The 12144-nt window shown below is 38.3% G+C and overlaps 1 protein-coding gene across 1 annotated transcript in view; it reads left to right on the top strand.

Annotated features, from left to right (window-relative positions):
- ARL5B (ADP ribosylation factor like GTPase 5B) overlaps nt 1-11785 on the top strand; it is a 403396-nt gene extending 391611 nt beyond the window's left edge. Inside the window, exon 8 of the transcript XR_010751750.1 lies at nt 11775-11785. The gene's annotated coding sequence lies outside the window, so the exon portion shown is untranslated. The remainder of the gene's footprint in view (nt 1-11774) is intronic.
- The last annotated feature ends 359 nt before the right edge of the window (nt 11786-12144 follow it).

The following is a 12144-nucleotide window of genomic DNA, read 5'->3' on the forward strand; positions in this document are numbered from 1 at the left end:
CTAATACTTTAAAAGCTTTTACCGATGTTGTTATCGCTATTCAAGTTATTTTGTAGTTGTACTTTGAATGATTTGCTACCTGGTTTGTAATTTATAGATATAAATTAACTGTTATCTGGAAACATGTAAACATAGTGAAACAGAAGCAATAATTAACACCATGTAATTGTAATTTAGTGTATAAAAAGGGAGCTATACTAGCATTCGGCAGAGATGCCTGGCAGTAAATGCTAACTAGAGAATAAAGAGAAAGAAAAGAATTCGGCCTCTCACTCTATTCGCGCCTATGCCGTCTCTTCCTGTGGGACCCCTGAATTCCCCCCCGGGGCTGGACCCCGGCATACCAGTCTTTATGTGACTTCTCCCGTAAATCCTTGGTTATAATACTCCTGATCAGCTATCCTTCAGTTGTTTATTCAGGTTGATTGCTCTATAATTTAGCCATAAATCCAGTTTGGCGCTGGGAGAAGCTGAGTACAGCTTCAACCTAACTCCTCAGCCATCTTAGAATTTCCTAGATGCTTAAAAAAAAAAAGACAAGATTTTTGATGATGATAAATAAGTCATAAATGTGATCTTTAAGGATTTTGCAACTAAGCAGTAAAGATAGCCAGCAGTTTAAAGACTTGGGCTCAGATTCTAGCTTCATCATTTAATAGTTACTTCACTTCTCTGAGCACATGTTCTCATCTAAAAACACCTGCCTGCTGCCTTTCTAAAACCATAAGAATCAGCTGAGCTACTATGTACCAAGTGCAATGCATCACTGTTGCACTCTCCAGATGCATCAGAGAAACGCAGCAAGCAGAGCAGGTGCAGGCAACAGTCTGGATTCTTGACTGTCGCACTGGCTGGGCTCTTGTGACACTTGTCTCTCCTGGTTCTCCTCCTGTCTTCCTCAGTGGCTCCTCCTATTTCGCTACCTTGCAGGTACTCCTCTTATTGAGTTACACAGGCTGGAGTCCTCAGGTCTCGGTCCTGGGCCCTACCCTCTGCCTATGAGTCTCCATTCAGGTGACTTTATCATTCCCTTGTCTTTAAATCCTGTTTATCTGTTGATGACTTCCAACATTACATCCCCATGTCAGACTCCTTTGAATTTCATACTGGAATGTTCACCTGTCTCTATGAGAGGCTACCCCTAGGGAGTGGCACAGGCACACCGATGTGCACAGGCACTACACAAAAGCAGTTCTGATGGCTTCCCTGCCCAGCAATGCCTGGGATGCCATCTGACCCCACCCACCTTCATTCTTCATTTGGTTTCTTTTAGGTCTCAATGAGCTTCCATCTCACCTTTTCTGACTTGCTTAACTTAGGAATGGGTCCGTTCCACAACTATTTTGTCATTCCACCTTGCTCATTGTCTTCATTGTACTTTTCACATGCTCTACAATGTTAGTTGTTTTTTGGTCACATGACCATTACTGGTTATCCTTTCTAGAATTCTAGCTCCATGAGGGGACCATGTCTCTCATTTACTTTTTTATGCCCAAGGCTAAGCAAAATGCCTGACCTATATAGTAGCTGCTCAGCAAATATCTGATGAACAAATGAAAGGTTGTCCTAACCTTGCTGAGGTAACTTGGTCTGTTCTATAATAGTAATTAATAGAATTCAATGGTGAAATAATGCCAGTGGCTGAGGCCAGGCGGGTACACAGTAGATTCAGGCAGATGGTAGAAAAACTGTGGAGCTGGAAAGCATTGGGCCATTCCATTTAATAAAGTCTCACAACAGTGGACAAGCACACAGGCAGGGAAAACTGCCTCTCAGACAAACAAACAGCAAAATGGCCCCTCACAGTGGTGGGCAGGCAATCTGTGCATCCGCAATCCCCCATTCTTTTCTCTCGAGCACAAGCACCCATAGCTTTATATAGGCCATACAAATCTGGCACTGCTATGCACTTACATGCCAATCAGGCAAAGAGCGCTTGCAGCTGGTAACCCTGCGAGCAAGCCTAACACAGCTGCCCCACAAATGGGAGATGATATCCTTGGAAGAGCCTAGTCTGCTACCTGGCACATATGGGTGTTTATTAACTGTTATTAAATTTAAATTAAATATTAGTTTCCTCTCCCCTTTCTAGGCTATACACAATAAGCAAATACTGTAATGTGTATCAAAAAGCTCTTACTCAAATCTGGTGTGATGCACATCACATAGTTCTAAATTGAGTGTACCAACTGTGGAACTTACTATATATATATATATATATATATATATATATATATATATATATATATATATATATGCCTTGCAATGTACTTCCTGAGACAATTATTCCAATGGTATTTATCTTGATGTATATTAAAGTTTGAGATTCAGTTATGTAGAATATAATTATGTATTAAAGTGCAGACATGGGTATATTAATCATGGTTCTTCAAAACAAAAAAGACAATGGAAGAATATCTATCTATCTATCTATTTATCTAACTATCTATCTAAAATCTATAGGGTTGGCCAGGAGGATGGAAATTCAGGTAAGACTTGATATTGCAGTCTTGAGTGTGAATTCCACAGGGCAGCAGGCTGTAAATACAGATAAGACTTTAATGCTTCAGATTTAAAGAGAATTCCTTCCACTTTGGGAAACTTTATACTCTTTACTCTTAAGGTTTTCAACTGATTAAACAAAGCATACTACATTATGGAGGATAAGCAGCTTTACTCAAAATTACTGATTTAAATATTAATCATAACTGAAATATATCTTCACAGAAACATCTAGACTAGGGGTCAGAAGCCTATGGCTCATGAGCCGGATGTGGCTTTTTTGATGGCTGCATCTGGCTCGCAGACAAATCTTTAATAAAAAAAATAATAACATTAAAAATATAAAACATTCTCATGTATTACAATCCATTCATTTCCTACCAATCATGTTCATGGTTGCAGGTGACTGGAGCCAATCACAGCTATCCTCCAGGACAACACCAAATTTTTATTGGATAATGCGTAACGTACACGGGTCGTTGTGAGGTCAGGAAGTAAACTTCACTCCTTTTAATCAAGTAGTCAGCTAGCTAATTGCAGAAACCCTTTTGATGAAGAAGATGGCTAAAAGAAAAAAAGATGAGGAGTATCGTACTTTTCAGCAGGAATGGACAGAGGAATTCGCTTTTGTGGAGAGAGCAGGTTCTGCAGTGTGTCTAATATGCAATGATAAAATTGCATCAATGAAACGGTCAAATATAAAGCAGCACTTCAATACATGCCATACTACATTTGCATCAAAATATCCAACGGGGGACAGCAGGAAGAAAGCATGTCAAGAGCTACTCTGCAGAGTGCAAGCTAGTCAGCAGCAACTCTGTATTTGGACCCAACAGGTGACTGGAATTCGGCTAGCTTTGCTGGTGCTTTAGCAATTGTGAGAAACAAAAAGCCATTCACAGATGGGGAGTATGCCAAAACATTCATGCTTGATGTTGCCAATGAACTTTTTGACGACTTTTCGGATAAAGACAAAATAAACGAATAAAAGACACACCTCTGTCAGCAAGAACTGTTCACGATTGTACCATCATGATGGCAAATCAAATTGAGGCAACACAAGTGAAGGACATAAATGCAGCACCATTCTTTTCTCTTGCTTTGGATGAGTCAACGGACGTAAGCCATTTATCCCAGTTCAGTGTGATTGCAAGGTATGCTGTCGGTGACACACTACGTGAGGAAAGTCTTGCTGTTTTGCCTAGGAAAGAGACAACAAGAGGAGAAGATTTATTCAAGTCTTTCACTGAGTTTGCTAAAGAAAAAAATCTATTGATGGATAAACTTATTTCAGTGTGTACTGATGGTGCTCCATGCATGGTGGGGAAAAACAGAGGATTTGTAGCGCTTCTTTGTGAACATGAAAAGAGACCTATCCTAAGTTTTCACTGCATCCTACATCAGGAGGCGCTTTGTGCTCAGATGTGTGGTGAGCAGCTTGGTGAGGTGATGTTGCTGGTCATTTGGGTGGTCAACTTTATTGTTGCCCGAGCTTTAAATGATCGCCAGTTTAAAACACTGCTGGATGAAGTTGGAAATAATTATCCTGGTCTGCTTCTGCACAGCAATGTGTGTTGGTTGTCAAGAGGGAAAGTGCTCAGCTGCTTTGCAGCTTGTCTGAGCGAAATCCAGATTTTTCTTAAAATAAAAACCGTCGAGCATCCTGAATTAGCTAACACTGTGTAGCTTCTGAAGTTCTACTATCTCGTGGACATGACTGAACATCTGAACCAGCTCAATGTGAAAATGCAAGGCATTGGAAATACAGTCTTATCCCTTGAACAAGCAGTGTTTGCATTTGAAAACAAGCTGGAACTCTTCATCGCAGACACTGAAACAGGTCATTTACTACACTTTGAAAACCTGGGAGAGTTTAAAGATGCATGCACAGCAAGTGACCCTGCTCAACATCTTGATCTCCAGCAGCAGCAGGCTTAGCATATAATCTCCTACAGTCATTCAAAGCACGCTTTGGAGAATTTCGTGAGCTCACTTGTCTTTTTAAGTTCATCACCCATCCACACGAGTGTACAGTGGACAGCACCAACCTGAGTTACATCCCCGGTGTCTCTGTCAGAGATTTTGAGCTACAAGCTGCTGACTTGAAGGCCTCAGACATGTGGGTGAATAAGTCCAAGTCACTGAATGAAGATTTGGAAAGACTTGCACGACAGCAAGCAGAGTTGGCGAGCAAACACAAGTGGGGAGAAATGAAAAAACTTCAACCCGCAGACCAGCTGATTGTCAAAACTTGGAACCTGCTTCCCATCACATACCACACACTGCAGCGTGTGAGTATTGCTGTACTGACAATGTTTGGCTCTACGTATGCATGTGAGCAGCCTTTCTCACATCTAAAGAACATTAAGACCAACCTACGATCATGTTTAATGGATGGAAGTCTCAATGCCTGCATGAAGCTTAACCTCACCCCATATTGACCAGACTACAAAGCCATCAGCAAAACCATGCAGCACCAGAAGTTGCATTAATGGTAAGAAGTACTTTATTCATCATTGGTTAGCAACAGCATAACAACATTATTAAAAAGAATTCAGAGACTTATTGTACTTTAAAAGTGTTGGTCTTACATAAAATACACACATTTACTTGTATTTAGTGTTAAACATATTGTGTGGCTCTCACGGAATTACATTTTTTTTTTCACGGAATTACATTTTAAAATATGTGGTGTTCACGGCTCTCAAACCTTTTTGGATCTCAGCCAAAAAGGTTCCCGACACCTGATCTAGACTGATATTTGACCACACAGCTGGGCATTCTGTACCAGTCAAGTTGACACATGAAATTAACCATCACACTGGGCAAATGTTTTAATAATCAATTTTAAAAAGATTGAAATATTGTAATATTTTTTTAATTCTAGGCTAGGTTACATGGAAGACCTACAATACAAAAACTTATTCCTTCCTGCTGCCTGCAGGAGTTTGTTACTGATTTCTTTTTCTTTTTAGTGTCTCCTCCTTATTCTTAATAGATTTAATACTTTAGAAGTGGAAAGGGGTTCCTAGTTAGAAGTTTATTAATCACTACCTACTCAGATTGGGAAGTCTCTCTCTCCTTAAAATAAAGACATCTGTGTGTCATATTACCCCATCTCAGATATCAATTGCTTATTATTTCATTAAAAACCCACAAAAACAAAACTAAAGCAAGCTAATTCCAGAGCTCTGGTTGCTATGCCAGATGCTAGTTACCACAAAGAAAATGTAACTTCTGCTTTCTAATTTGCTGGTTATCACAAGGCCTCTTAATTCTCATGATTTACTTAACTAAATAAAACAACGCACTTTAAGAAACTGCAAAGATATTTGTTATGAAAGGATGCAAAGCATTGTTCCATCAGGAAATTATTTCTTTGGAACAGTTCCAGGTGTTCAGTGGTACTCATTGAATCAAATTTGATTTTCCAAGCTTGTGACTGTTTACGTCCACTGGATGGCGCCAAAGGACGCGCCGTAGCTAGGATGCACTGGCTCCTACTCAGAAAACAACTTATATATTGAAATATATAAGGCTGACATCTGAAGCAAAGCACTCAAATTGTCTGAGGCCCTTCCTTTTTCTCCATTTTAGTGTGACATATGAATCAAAATAAGTGGACAAGGAAATGATGTGTGGTATATTGTGGAATACTGGAAATGTAGGTCAAACACAAAGACAGCCCAATAAAACGTCACCCCGACACAGGGAACTCTTTCTCTCTCTCTCTCTCTCTCTCTCTCTCTCTCTCTCTCTCTCCCTGATTCTCATGCTTCTGAGAGTAAAAAGTGAAGAATGAAAGTGATTAAAAATACTTTTAAAAAGACAAAGAGAAACTGTTGTAGAAAACCCTATAGAGAATAAAAAAGTTTGAGATGAAAAAAAAGAAAAGTTGGAGATGAGAGAAAGAGAGAGCTCTCAACTGAGCATGAGACTAAAAACTTGGTTTAAAAATATTAATATGAAAACTCCAGAAGGAAGAATTCTATTCCTCCATTTCTTGTAGTCCTAAAAGCTTGAAATTGAATGAATGTTATATAGGTAGAGGCTTAGGAAAAAAAAACCCATCAAATCATCTAGAACCAATTCAATGGAATTTCTTCATTTCAAGGGACTCTAATTTAGTGTTCACAAAGATTAGAAATGATCCAAACCACATTCAGTACCTACTGGAGAAGGTAAAGTTGAAGCTTTAGGTACGGAAAGAGAAAGCATCTTACTGTGGAAAAGAGAAAAGAAAAAAGCAAAGTTGAGTGGGAACAGTGGTAAACCTATTGGATTTACTTTCTCTTTGTTAAGCTCTTAAAATCTCCCATTAAAAGAATAAGTTTGCATCTGATAAGTGGAGCATAGAGAAAGAGGGTTATTCCTGCTGCAGTTGAAGGATTTATTGCGCATTTTATAACCTGTTTCTAGAGCAGGATCATAAACTAGTTTGGAAAAAGATTCCCTGTCTGTGTCCTATGTCACCTATCTAGTGACATTTCAAAAAGAAAGACAAAGGAAAACATAGGTGAGGCAGCCCCACGAGCATACACAGGTGACTACTGAGGACAAGACTACCAAGCTACCTTCTGACCAGGCAGTGGTGTAGTGGATAGAGCATCAGAATGGAACTCAGAGGACCCAAAATTGAAACCCCGAGGTCGCCAGTTTGAGCATGGGCTCACCAGCTTGAGTGCGGGGTCACTGGCTTGAACATGAGATCATAGACGTGACCCCTTGGTCGCTGGTTTGAGCCTGAGGGTCACCGGCTTGAAGCCCAAGGTTGCTGCCTTGAGCAAGGGATCACTTGCTCTGAAGTAGCCTCCCCCCACCCCGTCAAGGCACATTTGAGAAAGCAAGGCAATCAGTGAACAACTAAGATCCAGCATCAATTTCCTCTCTCTGACTATGTCTCTATGTCTCTGTCCAAAAAAAAAAAAAAAAAAAAAGACAACATAGCTTGCTCCCAAGAATGTTTCTGAGCTCAGGGTTTCCTGCAGGTTATATAACTCCTAAGTGAAATGATGCTACAGGAATTCTATTTAATGCATAATAATATACCAATACTATGGGCTTTACGATTTACAACTCCAAATAATTTACAACATCAGGTGTTCCTCTCTTCCCGGAGAGTTAATTTCCTACAAAAAGAGTGATTCCTAGGCTGTTCTGTTTGAGCTGAATTATAAAATCTATAGATGGGAGTAATGTTGAATCCAGATTATTCCAATAATCATTCAAAAAATATCTTCTGAACATATTCTGATGAACCAGTGGCTCAGATTTGTGTGCTAAAGAATCGATTGAGGTGCTTGTTAAGATGCAAATTCCTGGGCCCAACTCCAGACATTTGGGTTGAAGGAATTGAAGATGGAGCCTAGGACTTTGCATTTTAAACAATTATTTCAGGTGATTCTGAGGAAAAATATTGAAAAAGATCCCTTAGAGAAACATTGCACTAAGCAAAGGCAGGATTGGTTGATCAGAAAGTCCTTCAACTCACTTGTTTATTTGTTCATTCATTTTCCCTCCCTTCCTCTTTCCTGAATACATTAATTCAACAAACATTTCTGGTGCCCTAACTGTGTACTTGATGATATGGGACAGGGGTCCCCAAACTTTTTACACAGGGGGCCAGTTCACTGTCCCTCAAACCATTGGAGGGCCGGACTATAAAACAAATCTCTATGCACACTGCACATATCTTATTTTAAAGTAAAAAAACAAAACGGAAACAAATACAATATTTAAAATAAAGAACAAGTAAATTTAAATCAACAAACTGACCAGTATTTCAATGGGAATTATGCTCCTCTCACTGACCACCAATGAAAGAGATGCCCCTTCCGGAAGTGCGGTGGGGGCCAGATAAATGGCCTCAGGGTCGTAGTTTGGGGACCCCTGATGTGGGACATAGTAAGTTTAAAGAGACTCAGTTCTTGCCTGAAAGGAACTTATATCTAATGCCTGATATCTATCTTTCTTTCTATCTATCTATCTATCTATCTATCTATCTATCTATCTATAAATAATATATCTTATGCCTAGTATACACACAGATACATATATACAGATATCTAATGCCTGATATATATCTAATTATACACATATATATATTTAATATGTAATATATATGTGTGTATAATGTATCTAATGCCTGATACATACAGGGTTGGGCAAAGTAGTTTTATAGTTGTTCATATGGAAAACACAATAATTAATAGATAATACTATAAGAATAAACCATTATGCATACTCACAACTGTAAATCTACTTTTGCCCTATCCTGCATGTATATAATATTTAAATAATATATATTTAATATTTATATACATAATATATGCACATATATACACATTATATCTAATGCCTGGTATATATAGACATATACACATATATAATGTATATAAATATATAAGGCATTTGATATATATGTATATAATATATATCAGGCACAATATATCTAATGCCTGATATATACATATGTATACACATATGAATGACAATGTCAGGTGGTAAGTATTGATTTTGTAGAAGTGATGCTAAACAGCATTTAGAAGAAAATCATGGAAAGGCAGAGAAGTTTTGGGAGAGTGAGTGGGACATTGCCACGGCTCTGAATGATGAGGAGTGATCATGATGTTTGAGGGAAAGGAAGAGGATAGCTTCCTATTCTACTTACGGAGCGATGTAGAATGTTATTAATATCCCTAAGCCTGTACTAAAAGATAGCAGGTTGGCAAAGCATGACCAGGGATTAAAACTATAATCTTGTTAACTACCCTCAGAGGAGAAATAAAGGATGAGAAGCCAGAAGTTCTTGAATCAGCAATATCATCTTCTTGTTGTTTTCAATATTCTGATGCCAATCGGACCACTTTTTTGCTTTAATGAGTTGATAAATAATAGGAATGCTTGGCATGACAAGTTTATTATATATATCCTGTTTTTCTTATAGATTCATATCTACTCCATCCAGTTTCTTTCAAAAAGTTAAGATTATGATTATAAAACACATGAAAGATATAGACAACTAGCACCCTAAGAAGAGAATTAGGACTGTTTAAGACCACAGAGGGAAGATTAGTCTAATTAAAACTCACCTTTTATTTAACAAAGAGATCTGTATTCCTTACATTTATATTTAGATAGATTATTTTTTAGCTCTATTTTACCTATCTCATTACATGAAAGAAATTTTAATCTAGCTACCTTGTTCTCTGTCTCCAGCTCTTCTTGCCAACATTCTTCAAAGCAGCAAAAACAAAATATCTAAGCAATTTTGTCTGCATATTCTCTGAGCCTATAAAGAGGTGGTATTACTATACCACCACTACAGGGGGAAAGGGCCAGAGTTGAGCCAGACAACTAGGATTTTAATCTTAGATAAATTACTATCTGTATGGCTTTGGTGAAGTTACTTAATCTTTATGAGCCTTGATTTCCTTATCTGCAAAATGGACATAAATAGAAGTTGTTATAATGATTAAATGAATCCGTACATATAAAGCACTTGAAATAGCCAAGCCCAGAGTAAGGGCTCAATTCATGTTATTATTGTCATGATCTCTGGTGTTGAGAAAAGTACACAACATTAAGTTTCATAGGAATATAGGTAGACTAGAGAGATATTATATTAACATATAATTATAAATTATTAATGTATCAATAACATTTAATATAATTTTATATCAATAACATTAATTATAAACAATTAATTTATAGTAATAAATTTTACATTAATAATGTATATGTTATATTATAATTTATAAGTACATTATAATTATATTAATATAAAAAAGTATTCAACATTCCCCCAAGAAATAATTACTTATGATATGTCTTTCCTTGTAACAGAAACCATTTAAAACTATAATAATGCATAATATAAAGTCATATGGCACAGATATTGAAATAAGAGACTAGGAAGCATAGGGACATAAAAGAGAACTGGAGAAGAATCTAGTATAAAAACCCATCCAGTTGGAGCTTTGTCCTGAAGCATAGAGGTTGCTGGTTTGGTCCCCGGTTAGGGCACATACAGGAAGAGCTCGATGTTCCTGTCCCTCTCTCTCTCTCACTCTCTTCCTGCCTCTCTCACAAAAGAAAAAAGAAAGAGAGAATGAAAGGAAGAGAGAGAGAGAGAGAGAGAGAGAGAGAAAGAAAGAAAGAAAGAAAGAAAGAAAGAAAGAAAGAAAGAAAGAAAGAAAGAAAGAAAGAAAGAAAGAAAGAAAGAAAAGGAAAAAATCCATTCATTGCCTCTTCTGTACATGCAATGGATGGATCACACATTTGCTTCTTTTTTTTTATTTTTTTTAAATTTTATTTATTCATTTTAGAGAGGAGAGAGAGGGGGGAGAGAGAGACAGAGAGAGAGGAGAGAGAGACAGGGGGGAGGAGCTGTAAGCATCAACTCCCATATGTGCCTTGACCAGGCAAGCCCAGGGTTTCAAACCGGCGACCTCAGCATTTCCAGGTCGATGCTTTATCCACTGCGCCACCACAGGTCAGGCCACACATTTGCTTCTAAGCTTTCTACTAACCATTGCAAAAGGGAAACGTGATCAGTTTATTCACAAGGTAAAAAGAGGCTAATTGTTTAGGAGAAACACAATTACTTACACAATTAAGACCAGAGAGAATACTCCCGACAAGATGAGGCTGTGTATTATAATAAAAAACATTTTCAATGTCTTTTCAACAAATGAGCCAAAGGGTTTCAAGAGGCTGCTCCCATGACATTCTTCAAATGGTGACCCAAGTGCATGTCAGTAACAGCAGTTCTATGAGGAATGGAATTGTGTGGCCCAGGTGCTCAGCTCGCTGTTTGATTCTGCTTTATGGAGATGAGCTTGTTGAAATGTCTGTAACACCCATAACTTTAACTCATTCTTAATTGTCTGGTTTCATAAAACACAGTCATGACTGTTCTCTCATTTCATCCTCAGGAACCTCTCTCAGACAGAGATTATTAAACTCATTTTACAGATAAAGAAAATGAACTCAAGGATGGTTGGACAGCCAGGAAATTTAGGGGGAGGATTTGACCTGTTAACCCCTGAGCTCTACCCAATCTTTGGCCATGCCTTCATTCCCAGACTTTTTAGAGCCCTGTTGTGTCTGCCTTACCTCTCATCCATTGTTCTAACCTATTAAAATTTGATTTTTATGTCTGCAACTCCATTAAAGTTACTCTGGCAAAAGTTGTGCGCGCACACACACACATGTCAGAGACAAAGAGAGAGAGACAGAGAGAGGGACAGACAGACAGGAAGAGAGATGAGAAGTATCAATTCTTTGTTGCAGCTCCTTAGTCTCCTTAGTTATTCATTGATTTCTTTCTCATATGTACCTTGACTGGGGGCCTACAGCAGAGTGAGTGATCCCTTGCTCAAACCAGCAACCTTGTGCTCAAGCTGGTGAGCCCATGCTCAAGCTGGAAATCTTGGGATTTCAAACCTGGGACCTCTGCATCCCAGTCGATGCTCTATTCACTGTGCCACTGCCTGGTCAGGCTTTTTTCTTCTTTTTTTAAGGTTCGAAACAACTATTCAGTCTTTGGCATTCTGTTCTCCTTTGACTTTGGGGCACTTCTGGTCCTCCTTCTTCTTCCTCTACTACTTCTGCTCATGGTTTTATGAGCAACTGCTTCTC

This window comes from Saccopteryx leptura, chromosome 5 (genome assembly GCF_036850995.1).
Source record: "Saccopteryx leptura isolate mSacLep1 chromosome 5, mSacLep1_pri_phased_curated, whole genome shotgun sequence".
Taxonomy (NCBI): domain Eukaryota; kingdom Metazoa; phylum Chordata; class Mammalia; order Chiroptera; family Emballonuridae; genus Saccopteryx; species Saccopteryx leptura.